Here is a 21,860-nt window from a genome sequence, read left to right on the forward strand (position 1 = left end):
TTGGAAAAGACTATGATGCTGGGAAAAATTGAAGTCAGCAGGAGAAGGGGACAACAGAGGATGAGATAGTTGGATGGCATCACTGACTCAATGGACATGACTTTGAGCAAGCTCCTTGAGATGGTTAAGGACAGGGTAGCCTGGCATGCTGTGGTCCATGGGGTCACAAAGTGTCAGACATGACTTAGTGACTGAACAACAATATACATATAATGGATTTCTCCAGTGGCTCAGCAGAAAAAAATCAGCTTGCAACACAGGACACATGGGTTCTATCTCTGGGTCAGGAAGACCCTCTGGAGACGGAAATGGCAACCCACACCAGAATTCTTGCTGGGAAAATCCTATGGACAGAGGAGTCTGGAGGGTGACAATCCATCCATAGGGTGGCAAAGAGTTGGACATAACTGAGCAACACATGCACGTACACACATATAATGGACTATTATTCAACCAAATAAAAGAAGAAGAAAAAACTCCTGCCATTTGCAACAACATGGATGGACTTTGAGGACATTGTGCTAAGTGAAATAGGTCAGACAAGAAAAATCAAATACCATATGATATCATATGATCTCACATATATGGAAAATCAAAAAAAGCTAAACTCATAGAAGCCAAGAGTAGAAAGGTGGTTGCCAGGAGCTAGGGATGGAGGGAGTGAGATGCTCGTCAGTGGGAACAAACTTCTAGATAAAAGAGGAATAAAGTCCAGTCTTCTAGTTTACAGAATGGTGACTATCATTAATAATTCTACACTGTACACTTGAAAGTTTCTGTGATAGTAGACTTAGGTTTTTTCAACATAACAACAATAGCAACTAAGTGGAAATTCTGTGAGGTGAAGAATGTGTTAAGTATCCTTATTGTGCTAAACATCAAATCATCCCATTGTACACCCTAAACTTACACAATGAAAGTGAAACTGAAAGTGCTAGCTGCTCAGCTGTGTCCTACTCTGTGACCCCATGGACTATAGCCCACCAGGCTCCTCTATTTTTGAGATTCTCCAGGCAAGAATACTGGAGTGTGTTGCCATTCCCTTCTCCAGGGGATCTTCCTAGTTCAGGGATCAAACCTGGGTCTCCTGCATTGCAGGCAGATTCTTTAAGTCTGAACCACCAGGGAAGCCCTGAACTTGACACAATATTACATGTCAATTATATGCCAATAAAATTGGAGGAAGAGGAATACGCTGACTGATTTCCCCAAAGAATGATGACTACAGGTATCTAGAAATATTCTTGATTTCCTAAAAGGATTTGAAAATTCCACTAAAAGTCTCCTGAGCAAGTAATTAACAAGCATTTTATAGTCACTTGGAGCTCACTGGTTAAACTAAAGTCATTTTATCCATTTTAGCCAAAATGTTAGTGTCACTTAGTCATGTCTGACTCTGTGCAACCCCATGGGCTATATAGCCTGTCAGGCTCCTATGTCCATGGGATTCTCCAGGCAAGAATACTGGAGTGGATTGCCATTTCCTTCTCCAGGGATTTTAGCCAAAGGATAAAAATATCATCAAAATGAATTGGGTAAGGGAAAGAAAATATAACCATACACTGGCAAGATAAATGAAAAATCCTAACAGTGGATATTGCTGGAAGTGATTTTACTTCTTAGCTGGACTTTTCTGAATTTTTCAAATGTCCTACAACAAGCAAGCATTGTCTCTGGAATTAAGAAGAAAGTTATATGTTTTAATAAATTTAAAGAATGATGCCATGTTAGATGATGAATAAAATATAAAATTAAGATCAAGAAGTCATCATGTAAATTAGTAACAAAAGAAACCAGCCTAAGATACCTCTCCCCAGATCTATCAAAGGTCATTAGGGGATCTCATCCCCGAGATCATTCTAGAGGTAATTGTTCCAGAGGGTCCTGGGAAAACAGCAACATATACTTACTTGCTTTCCCACCTAAGGGCAAACTACAGAGAAACTTTAATAGATTTTTAATCTTCTTTTGCTGTGATATTCCTTTAAATTCAGTATTTCAGAGACATTCATTTGATACCTTACAGGTACATGTGTCAGGAGGTATGGAAATCTTCTTAAAGGTAGAGTAGACACAAAGAGCTATGATGGGCTTGTGCAGAAAGGAAACAGTACTTGTTATGGGCTTTACCCAAATGTTTCTCAAACTATCCTAAGGTCCACCCCTCAGGACAGACCCACACATGGCATTTCCCCTTCTTCCATCTCCCACCCTGGCTTTTCCTTTTTCAGCTCTTTCCCACCAACTTTTTCTGTCTGTCCTTTGCTTACAATCATGGGTTCACTTGTCAAGGATCATAAATGAGGATTTATTGAGTTAATTTAAAGACTTGCAAGGGTTTCAATATTAAAATATAAAACGAACAAGAGCTGACTTGTGTTCATAAAATATGTTTCTTCCTTCAGAAGAGGGAGTGGTTTAAAAACTTAATCAGCAGAGTAGTTTCCAACATAACTCCATTCTGGAAATCAGGCTAGAGGAAACAAGTTTTTGGATGAGGAATTAACAGCCCTTGCCAACAATGGTTTCTGAACCAAAAAGAATGGAGCTTTTTGTTTTGGTTCCAGTCTGCTTTGTAATAACTACTTGAAGTGGGTTTTTTGGTATACTCCCTGCCCTCATTCAGTCCTTACCTCATTTCTTCCTTCATCTTTACTTCCAATAGTTGGAGAAGGCTCACTCACATTTGATTACTAGCAAGTATTCCTATAATTTACTGGTTGAGTCCGATTTCACATAATATTCAAAATATGAATTATTTTACATTTCTGATTATAGAACAGACAGGCCGAGTCTGTTTTAAAGCACTCATGTAATACAATTGAACTATTCTGGATGGAAGGACATGCAATTTTAGCACTACATGATGGCATCTTACTTTGTCAGGGCCAAGTTTATAAATATGAAAAAATTAAGCTTGCTCTAAATTCCATGAGAGTAAGGACTATGCTTCTTTTCTTCCCACTGCCAGTGTTTAACACAAGCCTGGCACCTGGAAGGCAACAATATTTAAGTTGCAATGTAACTGAATTGAAATGGAAGTTCATTGATATCTCCAGGTATCACAAAGCTGTAGCATCATTAAAAACTGGGTAACTGGGGCAGTGGAGAAGACTCTTAAGAGTCCCTTGGATAACAAGGAGACAAATCAGAGGATCCTAAAGGAAATCAACCCTGAATATTCATTGGAAAGACTGATGCTGAAGCTGAAGCTCCAATACTTTGGCCATCTGATGTGATGAGCCAACACATTGGAAAAGACCTTGATGCTGGGAAAGACTGAGGGCAGGAGGAGAAGGGGACAACAGGGGATGAGATGGTTGGATGGCATCACCGACTCAACAGACATGAGTTTAAGCAAACTCCGGGAGAGAGTAAAGGACAGGGGAGCCTGGCACACTTCAGTTCATGGGGTCACAAAGAGTCAGACACAACTTAGCAACTGAAGAGTAACAACCCCGATAGGCTTGCCAGTTCAGAAAAGCCTGTCTGAAGGGTAAACAGACAACTGCATTGATGCAGAGAGAGCAGTGAGTGATGGAGTTGCCTGTGCAAAGCTGACAGAACTGGCACTCTCCACAACTGGGTGTGAAACCTGGTGAGATCTGGCAGTCAGTCCTAGCCAAGGGAGAAAGAAGCCATTCTATCTTTAAGGATAACCTTTCTGGAGAGGCCTGTTCTCAAAAAGTCTCAAAGACATGACAAGTCACCACAAATCTGCCCTTCACTAAACAGACTCCCAAGTGAAGCCAGGCATAAAATAAAAGACACTCCAACTTAGATGTGGAAATATTACCACAAGATATTATTGCAGGAACCAGAGTTTGCACCTCATGACTAAAGAGGTCCAGTCTCATCCTTGGTTCACCAAAACCTGCTACAGGGCAGAAAGAGGCTGTGTGGCTACCATCTGAGATGTTAGGGGACTAATAACGTACTTTAAAAATGTGTGTAAGGTTGGAGTTATTCCATATCAATTTTCAACTGGGAGCATTTTAAATGGCCCCTGCCTCCTAAGATAGAGGCAAAGACCAGAAGAGCTCAGGGTAAAAAGAACTACTCAGCAGAAAATGAACACCTTTCAAAGTCAAGGACAAAGTGGCCCAAACAAGAGGCTTCCCTAAGGCTCATTTACCCCAGTATGGCCTCACCCTGCAGTGTTCTAAAATCTTTTACATATTCAAGAGTCTTTTTCATATTCAGTAGCTTCAGAAAGATCTTTTTGTTGTTGTTGTTGTTGTTTTTTTCCATTTTAGAGATTTTTGCTTAGACTGGCAAATAAAATCATCCTTCCTCATTTTAATGTGTAAAATGTTTCCAGCCAAAATGTGATTGAATTGCGTCAGAGCAAAGGTTCCAACACAGTTTTTCCAAGTCAGTAGGAAAGTAGAGTATTAAACACGAGAAACCTATTGTGAAAGAAAAGACAAGTCCCCTTCCACTGGGGTTATAGGAAAGAGAAGACCAGGAAACCTAAAAAAAATATGTCCAGGAAAAAAACAAAAATGAAAACATTGAAAAGCCCAGGGAAGAACTGTGAAGGGCTGGAAAGGAGCTAGAAAACCCAAGGAGAGCATTATACTAATGAGAAGTGGGGCTGAAGAGAAAACTTTAAGAAAGCAGAGGATGCTAGAAGTCAACAGGAAATGAACTGTGGCTTTGGGAGGTCGGAGAGTTACATGTGCCCTAAATGTGACCCCTGGCAAAGGAGGCCAGGTCTCCACAGGAGACACTAAGAGAATATCTTAAGAAATGCATTAGAGTGGGTTCCAGAGTTTGTCAATATTTGATCTGAGAATTGCCTTGGAGGGTCACCTCCTGTATGAAGCCAACTGCACATACCAAAGATGCACATTGTTGCCTTTGTTTGAGAAAACTGCAGGTATACACATCTTATCCTACTCTTGCCTGAGTGTGTTTTTAATGGACCTACAAAAATGGCAAGGCTCAAAAAAAAAAAAAAAAAAATGGCAAGGCTCCAGTCATGAGCATAAGGGTGGAGAGCACCTCTTTGTCTTCAGCAACCAAACACCCACTTCCTGTGAAGTCAGATAGATAATTACGAGGAAAGCAAAACCGTATTTTGGGGTCATTTGTCCAGCCTTGCAGCTTCTCAACAGAAATCAATGTAGTGAGTCAGAAAGGCTTGTCTGGATGTGTCTGAAGAGTCAAACTATACCTGGAGCATTCAGCAACATCTGAAGCATTTCTAGAAGCCACCTACAGGGTAGGGGAAGCCACCACCCAAATTCAGGCACAGACTTTCACAATAGTCTGTTCTCCCTAGGCTGCTGAGTGTAAAAGGGGCTGGGTGAGCCGAGACACAAATTCAAATTGGCTTGAGCAATACTGAATGCTGTTAGATTGCAGCCCTCTACTGCCAAACTTTGGGGAAACCAATTAAATTACGGCCCTAATGTCTCCTGCACGAACACAAAGGGTCAAAGTCTTCTCCCACTTCCTGGGAAGAAACCAGTAGCTGGGACATCTAGAATCACACTGGAGTGTGCAAGCCACAAATGTCTAAATGACCCAGCCAAGTGAGTCCATCCAGTTCTCATCGGAAAAGTGCCCTGGAGCAATACAGACAAGCAGAACAGATTCCCACTGACAGACCTAGCAGAGCAGAAAGCCCAGGAAGCCCGTGTGATTAAAACTAATGAATGTGCATGGGAGTTGTGTATGTGGGCAGAAGGTGGGGTTTTTGATACAATCTCGTTCTATTGGTATGGAACATTTACACTTCTGGTTCTCATTTGCAAAAAGAAAAAAAAAAGCAAAAGAATAACCAGAACACATGCCTTTGATTGCTTCTGCCAGCATCTGAGCAAAACTTTAAGGAGTCTTCAGGCAATAGAACTTGGCACTGTGTTTCACAAGCTGGTACAAAAATCTTGGTGCTAAATGTCCAGGGAGAACACACCCATGACTTACAGGAAAACCCTAGCAATGTCCACTCCCTTGTAGAGGAGTCTTCAGTGATGCCTTTGCTGTGGATATCCAATACAATTCCAGGGCCCTGGGAGCCTGCACCTTGTCCTGGCATAGACCCTGACCTTATGTGTATAATCAGGTACTTAAGTTAATGAGCACGCACTCAAATTCTCTCTGAGTCTTCAGTTTAATAAGGCTTGGATATTTGAGGCTGTGTTGGACAATCACAACATGGTTTGGAGACACAGAGAGTGTTCTCTTCCCAAAAAGAGCCCAACAGTTCACATACCGGACAATGCCACCCTGATGGGGCCAAGGCCTGAGTCACAGCCTGTGGCTTGTACAAGTGACCAGGCCCCTAGATTGTCAGGAGGGCTTGAGTACAATCTCCTTCAGAAAGTGAATTGCTCCCATTTCCATCTCAAGCACAGCGCTGACCCTGGACACAAATCTGCTCTCCATTCAGTAGACAATGAATGTCCATCTAAGAGCCAAGAGGGGGGACAAGACGGGGAAAATCTCTGAGGCAACACTGATATTGGGGGCTTACCTAAGGACACATGGACAGCTGAGGAAAAACTCCAAAACGGGTCTCAGGTCAAATTGGTCTTCATCTTTAGAGATATGGACAAAGTCATCCCTTATCCAACTATTCATTGACGCAATACGAGGTCAGTTGCTAAGATTCCATAGGAGAAACAATACTTTCATTCCACTGATCTCAAGAAGCTTACAGGAATCATTATAATAAGTAATACTTGCAACAAAATTCTGTTACATATATCAATAAGAAAATAAATAAAAGTAGCATGAATTAAGTGAGAATAAAAAAGAGATCACAAAACCTAGAGGGGTGGGATGGGGTGGGAGGTCGGAGGGAGGTGACATATGTATACCTATGGCTGATTCATGTTGATGGATGGCAGAAACCAACACAACATTGTAAATCAATTATCCTCCAATTAAAGATAAATAATTTTTTTAAAAAAGAGATTACAGATTGGTATATAATAAGACACTGAATAATAAGACCAGCAGTAACCACTGAGATATTAGAGGAGAGAAGAGCAGCTTAAGGCTAAGATACGTGTGGTTCAATGAGGCAGAAGTTTGAAAAATGGGAAAACTGGGAGAAACAGATAATACTCTCTTACCAGAAAATACAAGCATCTTTTCTTGAGTCAGATAAAAAACTGTATTTTGAAATCTCTATGTTCCAGGCAATGTGCCAGGTGCTAGTTTTATAGTAATAAATTTTAAAAAAAAAGAGTCTCTGTATTTCCAGTGGACAAGATAGACAGCGTGTAAAGAAACAAACAAACAAGATAATTAGATAATGCAATAAGTGCTGTGAAGGAAATAACCGATAATGCGACAGGATTCTTTTTTTTCTTTTTTTTAGTTTGCCACTGTGCAACTCTGCATGTAGCAAGTGCTCAGTCAGTTAATTTAATTAAACACATAGTAACAACACTATCCAATTCTTCTGAATAAAAGATCCAGTGACAAGTTCACCAACTCTTTTGCAGTTGGGATTCACCAAATGAAAATCAACTTTAGCTAGCTGGTTACCCTCAAAATTAGCAAAGGCACGCCTCCTCACTCAGTGTTTCCTGCCAGCCTGAGCCAAACATACAATCAAATTACAACAATGAGGGCAGAAGAGTCAAATGATGTATTAAAAAAATGAATAAAACATTACTATACTATTGTTGAGGCAAAATTATGATTTAAATGGAAAATTCCTAATATATTCCCTAGTCATGACTTTGAAGAGACAGAAAATAATGTTGGAAAGAAAACCAGAGACTGTGTCCCTGAGATGAGGATGCAACTTCCTGAAAAATGAGATAAATGAAATAATAATCACTTGTTGGTTAAATAAGGTGATTTTATTTTCATTATATGGTCTCACAGTCTTAGTCTTAGGCACATGGTGCCAGTCAGTTGTATAGGTCTTATTACCACAGTATTAACCCTTAAGAAGAGAAAAGTTAGAGGTGATTCATGTGAAAGAAGCAGGGATCCTCATAAAGAGGCAAAATGTGCTAACAGGGAAACAGAATGAAAAATGTTAATGTGCTTTTCCCTTCTGCATTTCCTGTAGATGATCCTCTCCTCAGGCTCTTAGGCTGCCTTTCATGGCAGCGGCAGGGAAATCCATTACATAAGGAAAGTCAAGAGAAAAATCAAGATACTATTCAGCTTCTGATATTCAAAATAAGATTTTTCATCAGGGCAACAGACTTGAGAGCAGGATATATCAAGAAAAAGGGAGAGCATTTTCTTTAATTTAGTAGAATATCAAAATGCAAGCCTCAAGAACTCAGATTATGTGATGTCTTATAAATTCAGAAAAGAGAATCCTTTGATCTACTGATAACCAGGCCCTAAGGTTAGTATGACACAGTGAAGAGAAACTCCTGAAGCCTTTTCCTTCTGTCCTGCAAGATTCCTGGAGGGCTTTCTTCTTCCCTGCTGGCTAAATGGAGATGATACAGTGGAGAATTCCAAGGAACCCTAGGACAGCGCTGTCCAATATGGTAACCACCAGACATATTCCATTCCTGAGCACTTAAGATCTAATACAGTTCAGTTCAGTCACTCATGTCCAACTCTTTGCGACCCCATGGACTGCAGCATTCCAGACTTCCCTGTCCATCACCAACTCCCGGAGCCTACTCAAATTCACATTCATCGCATCAGTGATGCCATCCAATAATCTTATCCTCTGTCGTCCCCTTTTCCTCCTGCCTTCAAACTTTCCCAGCATCAGGGTCTTGTCAAATGAGTCGGTTCTTCGCATCAGGTGGCCAAAATAATGGAGTTTCAGCTTCAGCATCAGTCCTTCCAATGAATACTCAGGATTGATTTCCTTTAGGATGACCTGGTTGGATCTCCTTGCAGTCCAAGGGACTCTCAAGAGTCTTCTCCAACACCACAGTTCAAAAGCATCAATTGTTCAGCGCTCGGCTTTCTTTACAGTCCAACTCTCACATCCATTCAAGACTACTGGAGAAACCATAGCTTTGACTAGACAGACCTTTGTTGGCAAAGCAATGTCTCTGCTTTTTAATATGCTGTCTAGGTTGGTCATAGATTTTCTTCCAAGGAGCAAGCATCTTTTAATTTCGTGGCTGCAGTCACCATCTGTAGTGATTTTGGAGCCCCCCAAAAATAAAGTCTCTCACCGTTTCCATTGTTTCCCCATCTATTTGCCGTGAAGTGATGCGACAGTATGCCATGATCTTAGTTTTTTGAATGTTGAGTTTTAAGCCAACTTTTTCACTCTCCTCTTTCACTTTCATCAAGAGGCTCTTTAGTTCTTCACTTTCTGCCATTAAAAATGGTGTCATCTGCATATCTGAGGTTATTGATACTTCTCCCAGCAATCTTGATTCCAGCTTGTGCTTCTTTCAGCCTACAGTTTCTCATGATGTACTCTGCATATAAGTTAAATAAGCAGGGTGACAATATACAGCCTTGACATACTCCTTTCCCGATTTGGAACCAGTCTGTTGTTCCATGTCCAGTTCTAATTGTTGCTTCTTGACCTGCATACAGGTTTCTCAGAAGGGAGGTAAGGTGTTCTGGTACTCCTATCTCTTGAAGAATTTTCCACAGTTTGTTGCAATCCACACAGTCACAGGCTTTGGCATAGTCAATAAAGCAAAAGTAGATGTTTTTCTGGAACTCTCTTGCTTTTTCGATGATCCAGCGGATGTTGGCAATTTGATCTCTGGTTCCTCTGCCTTTTATAAATCCAACTTGAACATCTGGAAGTTCACGGTTCACTTACTGTTCAAGCCTGGCTGGAGAATTTTGAGCATTACTTTGCTAGCATGTGAGACAAGTACAATTGTGTGTTAGTTTGAACATTCTTTGGCATTGTCTTACTTTGGGATTGGAAGGAAAACTGACCTTTTCCAAGGTCCTGTGGTCACTGCTGAGTTTTCCAAATTTGTTGGGATATTGAGTGCAGTACTATAATAGCATCATCTTTCAGGATTTGAAATAGCTCAAGTGGAATTCCATCACCTCCACTAGCTTTGTTCGTAGTGATGCTTCCTAAGGCCCACTTGACTTCACATTCCAGGATGTCTGGCTCTAGATGAGTGATCATACCATCGTGGTTATCTGAATCATGAAGATCTTTTTTGGATAGTTGTTCTGTGTATTCTTGCCACCTCTTCTTAATATCTTCTGCTTCTGTTAGGTCCATACCATTTCTGTCCTTTACTGTGCCCATCTTTGAATGAAGTGTTCTCTTGGTATCTCTAATTTTTTTAAATAGATCTCTAGTCTTTCCCATTCTATTGTTTTCTTCTATTTATTTGCATTGATCCCTGAGGAAGGCTTTCTTATGTCTCCTTGCTATTCTTTGGAACTCTGCATTCAAATGGGTATATCGGTTTGTTTTTTTTTCTTCTTTGCCTTTAGCTTCTCTTCTTTTCTCAGCTATTTGTAAACCTCCTCAGACAATCATTTTGTGTTTTTGTATTTCTTTTTCTTGAGGATGGTCTTAATCACTGCTTCCTGTACAATGTCACAAACCTCCATCCATAGTTCTTTAGGCACTCTATCAGATCTAATCTCTTGAATCTCTTTCTCACTTCCACTGTATAATCATAAGGAATTTTATTTAGGTCATACCTGAATGGTCTAGTGGTTTTCCCTACTTTCTTCAATTTAACTCTGAATTTGGCAATAAGGAGTTCATGATCTGAGCCACAGTCTAGTCCCGGTCTTATTTTTGCTGACTGTATAGAGCTTCTCCATCTTTGGCCACAAAAAATATAAACAATTTGATTTTGGTATTGACCATCTGATGATGACCATGTGTAGAGTTGGCTCTTGTGTTGTTGGAAGAGGGTGTTTGCTGTGACCACTACATTCTTGGCAAAACTCTGTTAGCCTTTGATCTGCTTTGTTTTGTCCTCCAAGGCCAAATCTGCCTGTTACTCCAGGTAGCTCTTGACTTTCTACTTTTGTATTCCAGTCCCCTATAATGAAGAGGACATCTTTTTTGGGTGTTAGTTCTAGAAGGTCTCATAGGTTCAACTTCAGTTTCTTCAGCACTACTGAAGAAGCATTACTGATCTAACTAGCATAACTCAATTTTAGCATTTTAATCACTTTAGATTTAAATAGATGGCATGACACTAGTGAACGACGCAAGTCCCATAATGGAAGATATCTAGATCCAATCACTTCTTGGAAGGCAGCAATCCAGGAGAACCTTGTGACTCCCATTACGCTGTGATGTGAGCAAGAAATAAACATTTACTGTTCTAAGATTTGGGAGGCTACTGCCAAAGGTAGTGTTAATTACTCAAATAATACTGTCAGGTACTCTTACTCAACCTTTCTATAGATAAGAAAACTGAGGCAAAGAGGAATTAATTTGTCCAAGGTCACATGGCTACTAAGTGGTGGAACTAGGAGACAGCCAGATATAGTCTTAGAATCCTTGCTGACTGCAGTCCCTCAGTGTATATGTGAGCAAAAGAAAGGGGATAGACATGGACTAGACATTACAACATTACACTAAAAAAGAAGAACTGTAACTTTGCTATATTATATCATCTCCTTGCCAATGCAAATCACAAGTAATCAAATCCTTAGACAGCCTTATCAATTTCAAAGAGTGGGCATGCACATTACTCATGCACACAACCTGCTGTTTGGTTTCTTCAGAAATGACAAGACACTGCCATAGGAACACAATGAAAAGTGAGTCAGTTGTGCTCAGACCAAAGGAACTAGGAGTTCTGTAAACGTGAAACAGATGGCATTTCCGGAGCTATTCTCATGCATTTCAGCAGTTTTCAAAGGAGCTAGGTTTTTTAAGTCTATTTAATTTTTTACCAGGATCTGAGTTGATTTGAACTAATAACAGTTGTCCAGGCCTCTGAAATTGTCCTCAGTATTGCTCATGCACAGACAGTGGGTGTACTTTTCTCTCCTTAGAGGAACTATAGTGCCTGATACTCTCAACTGGAGTATAACTGATAAACTGGGCTTGAGAAAGACCCTTCTCAACATTCCTCTTTCCTGGGGTCTCTTAAGTAGTTCAGTAATTAGTTTGCAATATAGTAATAAGGTCTCATATAGACCATTGTCAGGTAGCCTGCTTTATTAATTAGGATTTTATTAATTAGAATTTATTAATAAGGATATACTGTTTATTGAGCATCAGCTTCATAACAGGTAATTAATCTACATCATCTTATATGCGCAAACCTTAATCAAAGATGAAAACATAATATCATCATCCATTGTCTAATATGAACTGCAAGTGCCTATATGGTCTTTACAATGAACCAGGTACATTTCTGAGTAAATTAATATAATAACTCAGTCTTCATAAAAGTGAGAAAAGTTCTCTAATCATCATACTGCTTTATAGGTTGGAAATGGTGGTGAAAGGAAATTAAATAGCTTGCCTATTGTCACAGGCCTGTGAAGAACAGAATCAAGATTTCAAACCTAGGCACTCTAGCTCCAGAGGCTACACCTTTGACCTCTTCACGGTACGGCCTCTCAGTTACAGTTCTGAAAACTCTAGCTCAAGATTATTAGGTGCCTACCAAGTGAAGCTGGCTTCAAAACTCAGGTTCATTGGATCCCAAGGCCCAGGCTCCTCCTTCTTCATCAATGTTCCCCCAAACATGCTTCATTCTCGGAATCATTTTGATTGCTTGCTGAAGGAGATGCCCAAGCCCCATCAGTTCCTCCCAAGACTTGGGAAATGGCGGAAACTGCATGCCGGGCAAGAGGCACAGGTGGTTCCCATTCTGGGGGACTTGGAAACCATGCAGACCAGACCATGCAGGGTTCCCTCCTGGACTCCAAGCTCTTCTGCTGAGGGTTGTGGATCTCCACGGTGGTGGAGGACATGCCAGGTTAGCCACCTTCGTGGCGGTGCTGGAGAAGGTAACATGAGTTCGGGAGTACCACGGCCTGGGGGGCTCTCCCTGCCTCCCACTGCTGTGTTTGTCAGTGTACTGGTGAGAGTGTGGGATGTGTCAGGACATGCGTCATCTGAGTGTGTATCTCTGCATCTCCCTGCCAAGGCCACTGTTCATGCTCTGGTTCACTTTCCAGCCACAGGGCTCATCTGTTCCCTACTTGGCCTCCTTCCCTTTGTTCCTCCCCATTACCAGATGTCAGGAACCTGAAGCTGACTAGCCAGCTCCAACAGTTACAAGTCAGTTCCTGGCAGAATCTGAAAGGTCTGAGGGGAGGTGTTGGTGGGGACTTATAACTGACAAACCCTCCACCTCCAGGTCCCAGGACAAAGCAGCAAAGCAGAGGAGACAACTGGTTCACCTCCCTGGGCACCCCATGGAAAGACTTAAAATACATCACTGTCTTGACTGAGCCAGTGGATCTGCATCTGTGTCAGTGAGAATTCTGTCACCTTCAGCAACCTACACTGGTCCCTCTTATGCCTCTGTCTTTCCCCTCCTTTCCAGGGTTTGTTTTTTGTGCTTTGTTGGTTTGTTTTGCCACACCCTGAGCACTTTTAGATCCCTGTATGCAGATCATGTCCCGGGATGAGTATATTGGGAACAACAGTGCTTATTTGGAACAAACAGATGGAATGAGGCCAACTGAGAACATCAGAGGTGTCCAAGGACAAACCACCAAACAGGAAGCAGCCTGGAAAAGGATTCTGAATCAAGCAATCAACTTGGAATCAGGAACTGGGCCCTTCAGGCCTGACTCTTCCACTTAAGCAGCTCTGTGGTCCTGAGCTGAGTCAATGAAGTCTTTTCTATGTGTCTTCCCTCACCTTGAAAGAGTGAGTTGGATTATTTAACCTCTTGGTTCTCTTCCCATACTAATATTTTGTTTTTAAAAGGCAAATTCCATTAAATATGAGGCATTAAGAACTGAAAAAGTTCAAGTGTGACATAAATCTAAATCATGAAGAAGAAAACTTGAGCTAAGAGCTCAGTAGTTCCTTCCCCAAAGTACAAATAACTACCGCGGAATACTGTAGCCAGCCAGCCATGATCTCGTCATCTGCCCTCAAGCAGAGCAATCTCAATTTTGGGCTTTCTGCCTTCCCACCCACTCCCAGGACAACATCTGACCTGAATTACAGGGGACACTTGGAATTTGCAACCTTATTACCTAGTAATGTGGCTAAGCACTTCCAGAAATATAAATATCAGGCACAGCATGACAGGTCAGGGTTGAGTCAGCTGGGAAAGCAGACACAATAGCTGGTGCAGCCGCAGGAAGCTTTGATTGAGAAACCTGAAGCCTTTGTCTGCCTCTCATTTTCTGGGCCACTCATGGGTTCAGACCAGAATCGCTTGAGCCTGGCCTTGAAGCAGCTGTACTCAGTTAAAATGAGTCTGACCAGCCTGGCAAAGAAATTGCCTAATAAAAAGCCCTGACTCCTGACAGTATAGATTTGAAAGGGTTGGAAGGAACCTTAGCAATAATTGAGGACAAACCCTTATTTCATAGGTGAGAAAGAGCCTCAAACACAGAACTATACATCTCGCTAAGACTTGAAATATGAAATTTCATTTTACACTAAATTTGGAATCTTTCCTCATTGTAGTTTCGGTGCACTGTTGGTGCTATCTTTGTTACATACAGAGAACTGGAACTCCTGAATCACAACAACTAATTTCTCTCCTTATGAAGCAATTCCATAGAAAAATCTCTTTTGGGTCTCACCAAAAACAAACCAACCAACCCTGGAAAGTAGATATGATAATTGTCCTTTAGAAATGAGAAAACGGAGGCCCAAATTACACAGCTAGGAAATGGCAGAGCCAGGATTTGAATATAATGTTTTCAAATCTCAGATTCTTTCCACCACCCCACAGCTACTACCACAAAGGTACGTAGCCCAGGTAACAGAGTAAAGAACTCAAGGGTCTGTAATGTGATTTACCAAGGTCAACATACATCCACTACAGACTGGCCAAACCATTTGCTTTCTGTCAACATCCAGACTGACGAGGAAGAACCAGTTGGTTAAATATTTTGAATACCAACCTTGTTATTATTGGCCATCATGGAAAACTCATGCATGGTAAGCAAGGTAAATAAATCCCCACTGACTGGGGATAAATCTCAGCAGCTCAATGCCAAACATCTGAAATTCCAGTTAGAACACCACCTACTACCTGTTAAAATGTTCTTTAAGCACCTAATAACTATTGACATGTGTAGTACTGAAGGAAGGATCTGAAAGCTGGGCTTTTCATAGTAAGGATAAATATAGGATCCCTGGGGAACCAGAGAAAAACAAGAAAAGAATTGACAAAGCAGGGAGGAGAGAAAATAAAAACTCGGAGCAGGAAGGTAGGGCTCTCAAGTAGGACAGTAATATCAGCTGATGTCTTTTTAGATGTCAGTCTCAATGGTTGATACTTTCTCATTCTTATTTTAATGTCTGTCCTCATTACCCTCTTATGATACTGATATTAACCCCAAGTTACAGATGAGAAAGCTGAGTCTCAAAAGTCAGTTTCTCCTATTTTGCAATTTGTCTCAGGGCAATCCTTTGATTCTCACCTCCTAAATTACCGTCTCAAGTATTTATTAATCCCATACACCACTCCTGCATAGTGTTCTGGGTAAATTTAGTGTCTTGCTTTCCTAGGCAGAAATGAAGACAGTGAGACTACATGATATAGCCAAGTCTGAGAAAGGATGACTAGCTGGCATTCTGAAACCATACTTCAACTCACTAATATTTTATGTATTTCTGAAGCTACACTGAAGCATAACTGCACAATAAAACCCTCTGCAGCATTAGATCATCATTAGAAGTGATACTGTGTGTGTTTTTGATGATATTGAAACTTCTGTGATATGGGATAAAGAATTCAATTCTACTGCAGTTTACACAACAAGGCACACATTATACATGAGTGTATACATGTGTAAGAGAAAGAGAGAAAGAAAAAGGGAAGGGAAAGAGAAGCAGGAGGAGTTGGTGAAGAAAAGGAAATAATAGGATATTATTAACCTACTAATGGGTTAACAACAGACATCCCTGGGTAGGGAAATGAGGAGTTATTTCTTTTTTTAGTTCATTTCTTCACATTTATACAATGACAAATGTATTACTTGAATGATTAAAAAAAAAATGATGAGGGGGAAAGGGGTATTAATCACAGCTAGATTCTCACTGGAGAGAGAGATGGAAAAGTAAGGTATTCTAATAACAGCGAGGAGTCTTAGGCGGTTTAAGGGTAACACTTTGATAAATATGATAAATGTTACAAACATGATGCTTTGGTATACAAAATACTGGGATCTTCTAGACTGATGAGCTATAAAAGTTCTTATCAGACACTATTATTTAGGCAAAAGTGGAGAAACAATTTTTTATTTACTCCAAAAGAGGAAAAAAGCACAAAAATTTAAAATTTTTCCAAAAGCATATCTTTTCATGATGTTATAAATTTTTAAAGAATATCTTAATAAGTTTAGAGACTGAAGTAGCTTTATATGTGAATATCAGTTACAGATTTTCTAACTACATCTCACTTCATAGATATTTATTAAGTACTGATTATTTGTTTATTAGCACTCTACCCTGCCACAATCTAATCATTCCTAAGATGTTTTCCTCGGGGCTATTCAACCTGCATGAGGGGTAAGAGGGTGCTTAGCACTCGACTCTTAAAAAGCACCACCACACTCTAGAAAAAGGGCCCTCCAGTGACAGGGAAGACCTATTTTTACCCCTTAAACTACTGAGAAAAATAATCCATCAGCTGCAATATACAACACAAAAGGCAAATTAAAAACAAAACAAAAACACTGTAAGGAAGAGCTACAACATGTGCTTGATTTCTTTACCTCCCACTGGTTTGCAACAACAGAGGAAGAAATGGATGACTGAATTCAGAGTGTTTTATTAAATTAAAATTCCTTGGAACCAAAAAAACATTCTCTTGATTATGGTGTACATTACCATAAAAGATAAAGTCTAGGAGCCAGTTTCGAGTCCACAGTTGATTTAGAAAGGATTCTAAGAAAATAAAAGTTATCATTGGATGCTTTTCATTTCCCTGTGGTCACATAATTCTAATGAGTTCAATTTGGGGTTTCATCTCTTTTTTTCAGCAATGTACACCTGGGAGTTTTGCTGCAAAATTATTTACAGTGGGGAGCCTCAAAATTACTTAGTTGTTCAAAATTGAGTGGCTGCTTCAATGCACTCCTGATAAGAATGTCTTTCAGCAAAAAATAGAATGCCTTGGGCTTAGTGGGTATTTCATAAACATATTAAAGGAAAGTGTTGATTTGGTAAAACCCATACCAATTGTTGACTCAGTATTATCCCAAGATCTCAGGCCCTGAAAGAAAGGGAAATTAGAAATCACTTTCTTAAATAAATAGTAAACTGTTATAGTATTTAGTATGAGAGAAGCCTAATTTAAAGTAACTTGACAAATGAGGAAGTTATTAGCACACAGTGTATAAGGAAAGAGAAAAAAGAAAGGTCAGGCCTATCACTGGTTCTCAGGAACAACTGGACTCAACCAGAATCTCGAGCAAAGCCAATTCTCTCCCTAGCTCTCATTTCTGCTTTTCTGGGTGGTGACTTTACTCTCCTCCATGACTTCCTCCATATGGAAGGAAATATGGGGATTCCCCCCCGCCATTGAAAATACACTCAAAGAGGTTGTCAGGCACCTCCAAGGGTCTCCCTCTTTGTAACAAGGTGTGGCAATTTTCTCCAAGCAGTAAACTGAACTCACCTCATTTGTTTCCCATCTTTCAGGGATCACTGTTCTTCACTGCCTGGTAATTCATAGTCTTGAAAACCATTTATATATTCAGAGTTTTTTTTTTTCCTCTTAATTGTTTCATTTTGGAAGATAAAACCAGCCCCTGTTATTCCTTTTTTTGTTTTTCTAGAAGTGGAAGTCTATGGTTTCTTTTTCAATATATTATACACATTTATATGTGAAAAACTATTTGTAATTTAGCAGACTTTCTATCAGCCTAGAATCCAGTCTCTGCCATATGAAATTACTGTATTGGTTAAACAGGGATTGGTAAACTTTTTCTATAAAGAGCCAGACAGTAAATATTTTAGATTTTGTGGGCCACATATGGTCTCTGTTGCATATTCTTTTTTATAAAACAACCTTTTAAAAATATAAAGACTCACAGTCAGAGAAAACAATGGTTACCAAAAGGGAGAGGGAGGTAGAGATGAACAAATTAGGAGTATGGGATTAACAGATACAAATTACTGTGCATAAAGTAGATAAGCAACAAAGATTTACTGTATAGCACAGGGAACTATATTCAATATCTTGCAATAACCTATAATGGAATATATTCTGGAAAAAAAAACTTAATCACTTTGCTGCATACCTGAAATTAATTTATACAATATCATAAATAGACTATATTTCAATTTTTTTTAATGTAAAAAAAAAAAAAATTCTCACAGACTGAAAAAACAAGCCATAAGCCAGATTTGACCTGTGGGCCATAGTCTATTGACTTCTGAATTAGGATAACTAGCCTTTATAAAGACAAACTTAAAATCTTAGTTATTAACGAGACAGACATTTCTTTCTCACACATGAACTAAACAAGTATTCTTGATTGTGTTGTGTGTTTGTGTGTTCTCAGTTTTGACTGACTCTTTATGACCCCCATGGACTGCAGTCCACCAGGCTCCTCTGTCCATGGGACTCTCCAGGCAACTGGAATGGGTTGCCATTTCTTACTCCAGGGGATCTTCCCAACCCAGGGATCAAATCTGAGCCTCTTGCATCTCCTGAACGGGCAGGTGGATTCTTTACCACTGAACCACCTGAAAAGTAGACATCTATTCCTAGTCTCTGGCTTCCCGTGGCTCAGTGATAAAGATCTGCCTGCAATGCTAGAGACGTGGGTTCAATCTTGGGTTAGGAAGATACCCTGAAAAAGAAAATGACAACCCACTCCAGTATTCCTGCCTAGAAAATCCCATGGACAGAGGAGCCTGGAGGGCCACAGCTCATGGAGTCACAAAGGAGTCTGACATGACTAAACAATAACAGCAAATTCTTAATCTCCAAATTGTGGTTTAGGGACACAGATGCCTTCTACTGACTATCTCATCCATTACCTTGCAAAACTTTCAAGACTTCCTCTGCAGCAAAAAGAATATGAAGCATTCCATGGGAGTGGTTCTTACAAGCAAGTCCTTCTGGATACACCTTCCATTGTTCAGGACTCCACCAGATCAGCACATTCAACAGCAAGACAGGCTGGGAAACCTCATTCTACTGTGTGTTCAGGAGGAAGAGGAGACAGTCTTGGGTAACAGCTAGCTAATCTCCATTACAATGTCCAGTGAATTTAAGTAACCAAGCCCCAATTATCCAAAGTATACATATCCTCTGCCAGCATATTACTCAGCCTGTTGGTACCACATATAACATGCCAGATGATGAGTTTCAATAGCTCCCATGACAATTACAGCCTATGAATCCTTCATATTCCTCTATCTTCCACACAAGATTCACATTCCTGCAGGAATGATCATGACACATCCTCCCTTCCTCACTTCTCTGTCACACCATGAAAGAAGCCATTGCAAATGTGACTTTACCAAGCTCATACCTCTAGTTAATGGCAAGATTTCAAAAAGAATTTTGGATCTCCTTACTACAGTTATTTTCCATCCTATCCTATTGCCTTGCCCCCAAATACCAATATAGCCACTAACTGGTCTGTTTTCTCTTTGAGAGAAGAAGTTTTGTCTTATTAATATTCTTTTTATTGCTAATGTCTAGAACACGGCCAAGGCTCAGAAAGATTTTCTGTATAAATTAATTTTGAACCTAACAATGATTGGTCCATTAAATTCCTTCCCATAAAAGGTATTATCAGTCTTCACTTTGAGAATCAGTCACCATTCCCATTAGTTCAAATTCCCTAATAATTTTCTCATATCCACCAGGGAACTTTCCTATAGTGCACCGTGTTATCAGTCTGAATTATTCAGGCATATAATTATATTAGTGAACATTATTAAAACAATGAGTATCCCAATTTGATTGGCGCATAGAAGGCATGAAAATAAATAGTATTTCATTTGTTAATTTATTTTAAAAAGAACTGATAATACAAAGGGGTCTCTTGAGAGCTGTAGATAATGGGGTTGTAGATAATGGGTTGACTCAACCCCATCCACACCTAATACCCACACCCCCAATTCAATTCTGTAAGGAGGTCCAAAGCCCTCTCCACATTTCTGCTACTTAATGGGAGCTTGAGTTCTCATACCAGCTCCTCTCCCCACTTCCTGGTTCCTACATCCAGCAGCTGTTTGTGGTCTCTGCTTTGCACCATCTAAACCCACACATCTCACTCAGTCCTTCATATTGTACACATACTCTTGAATACACCAGATCCTCTCAGAGGGGGATTTACCTTAAAGCTCATGAGCTGATGATGCTTAACCTTCAGAACCTCTCACTTATGCACGCGCCTTTTAAGAATCTGTTCCTATTTGCTTCATTTGCAACTTTATGTTCTTTTTCAGAAAGAAGGCCTCCAGAATGATATAACCTTCAGGCCTCTTAGAACCTGGCTCTTCTCACACCAAGTGCTCCTGGATATCTCAGCAGACACCACCAGAAGCTTTGGGAGTTGAAAATCATGAAACTGACCTAGAGTCTGCCCTAAGCATCCATGTTAACGTCCCTTACTCTCCCCTCTATTTCCCTTTATGTCTTCTTTCTCTCTCTCTCTCTCTCTTTTTTTTTTTTTTTTGATTCTCAGAAAAGGGGGATAAATACCTTTCCTAATCTAATAATTAGAATATTTTATTGTTTCACTATGTCTCTGAGGTCTCTATTTACACTCCCTAGCAGCTTATAAACATATTTCTTCCAAACAATTTCTTCACCGCTTATTACATAAACATCTACCAAGAAGCTATAGCCTATACAACTCAATCCTGCATTATAAAGAGGGCGTAACCCTCAGAGTCAGACTAGGTTCCAGCCTGACTCTGATCTTATTAACTGACTGACCATCGACGGGACACTTAGACTCTTATAGTTTCATTGTCTTTATCTACAAAATGAGTTGGCCTGCTTACTGAATTTAGACTCTTTAAGGGCAGGACTCTGGCACATAGCAGGAGTTCAATTAATATCTGTTGATTGATTGACTTTAAAATAAATAGCATCAAAAACATGTTGTACTGTTGTTGTTGTTCAGTTACTAACTCTTGTCCGACTCTTTGCAACCCCATGGACTGCAGCACGCCAGGCTTCCCTGTCCACCATCTCCTGGAGTTTGCTCAAACTCATGTCCATTTAGTCAATGATGCCATCCAACCATCTCATCCTCTGTCACCCCCTTCTCCTCCTGCCCTCAATCTTTCTCAGCATCAGGGTCTTTTCCAGTGAGTTGGCTCTTCACATAAGGTGGTCAAAGAAACAACTCATTGGAACTCTGTTGTACAAGATCACAAATATGTTAAACTGATTAATGCAAAATGAGACTCATACAAAAAGCCCAAAAAGTACTCAATGAAAGAACCCAGTGCCCACCCTCAAATATCGCATACTGTAGCTAAAGAAAAAGTGAATAAAGTAAAAGGACCTCTAAAATTACTGATGCAAAGACAGGAGAAATGAGGTCTGAATTTTAACTTCAAATCTCTTTTAAGACAAAATGATGTCTATCTCCTAAGAAACTTTGAGATTATTTAGCTTTATTACCTGAAATATAAATTCAGAAACCTAAACTTAACTGAAACCAGGCAATGTAACTAAAAGAATAAGACAATTCTTTTGAAACAGTATGTCCCATAAAACATGGAATCTAAATAACAGTACTCTTTTCTGAATTTGTTAAAAAAAAAAAAAAAAAGGTTTACAGTTTTTTTCTACTTAAAATACAGCAAGATATACACACCA

This window comes from Cervus canadensis, chromosome 7 (assembly GCF_019320065.1).
Source record: "Cervus canadensis isolate Bull #8, Minnesota chromosome 7, ASM1932006v1, whole genome shotgun sequence".
NCBI classification, from domain to species: Eukaryota; Metazoa; Chordata; class Mammalia; order Artiodactyla; family Cervidae; genus Cervus; species Cervus canadensis.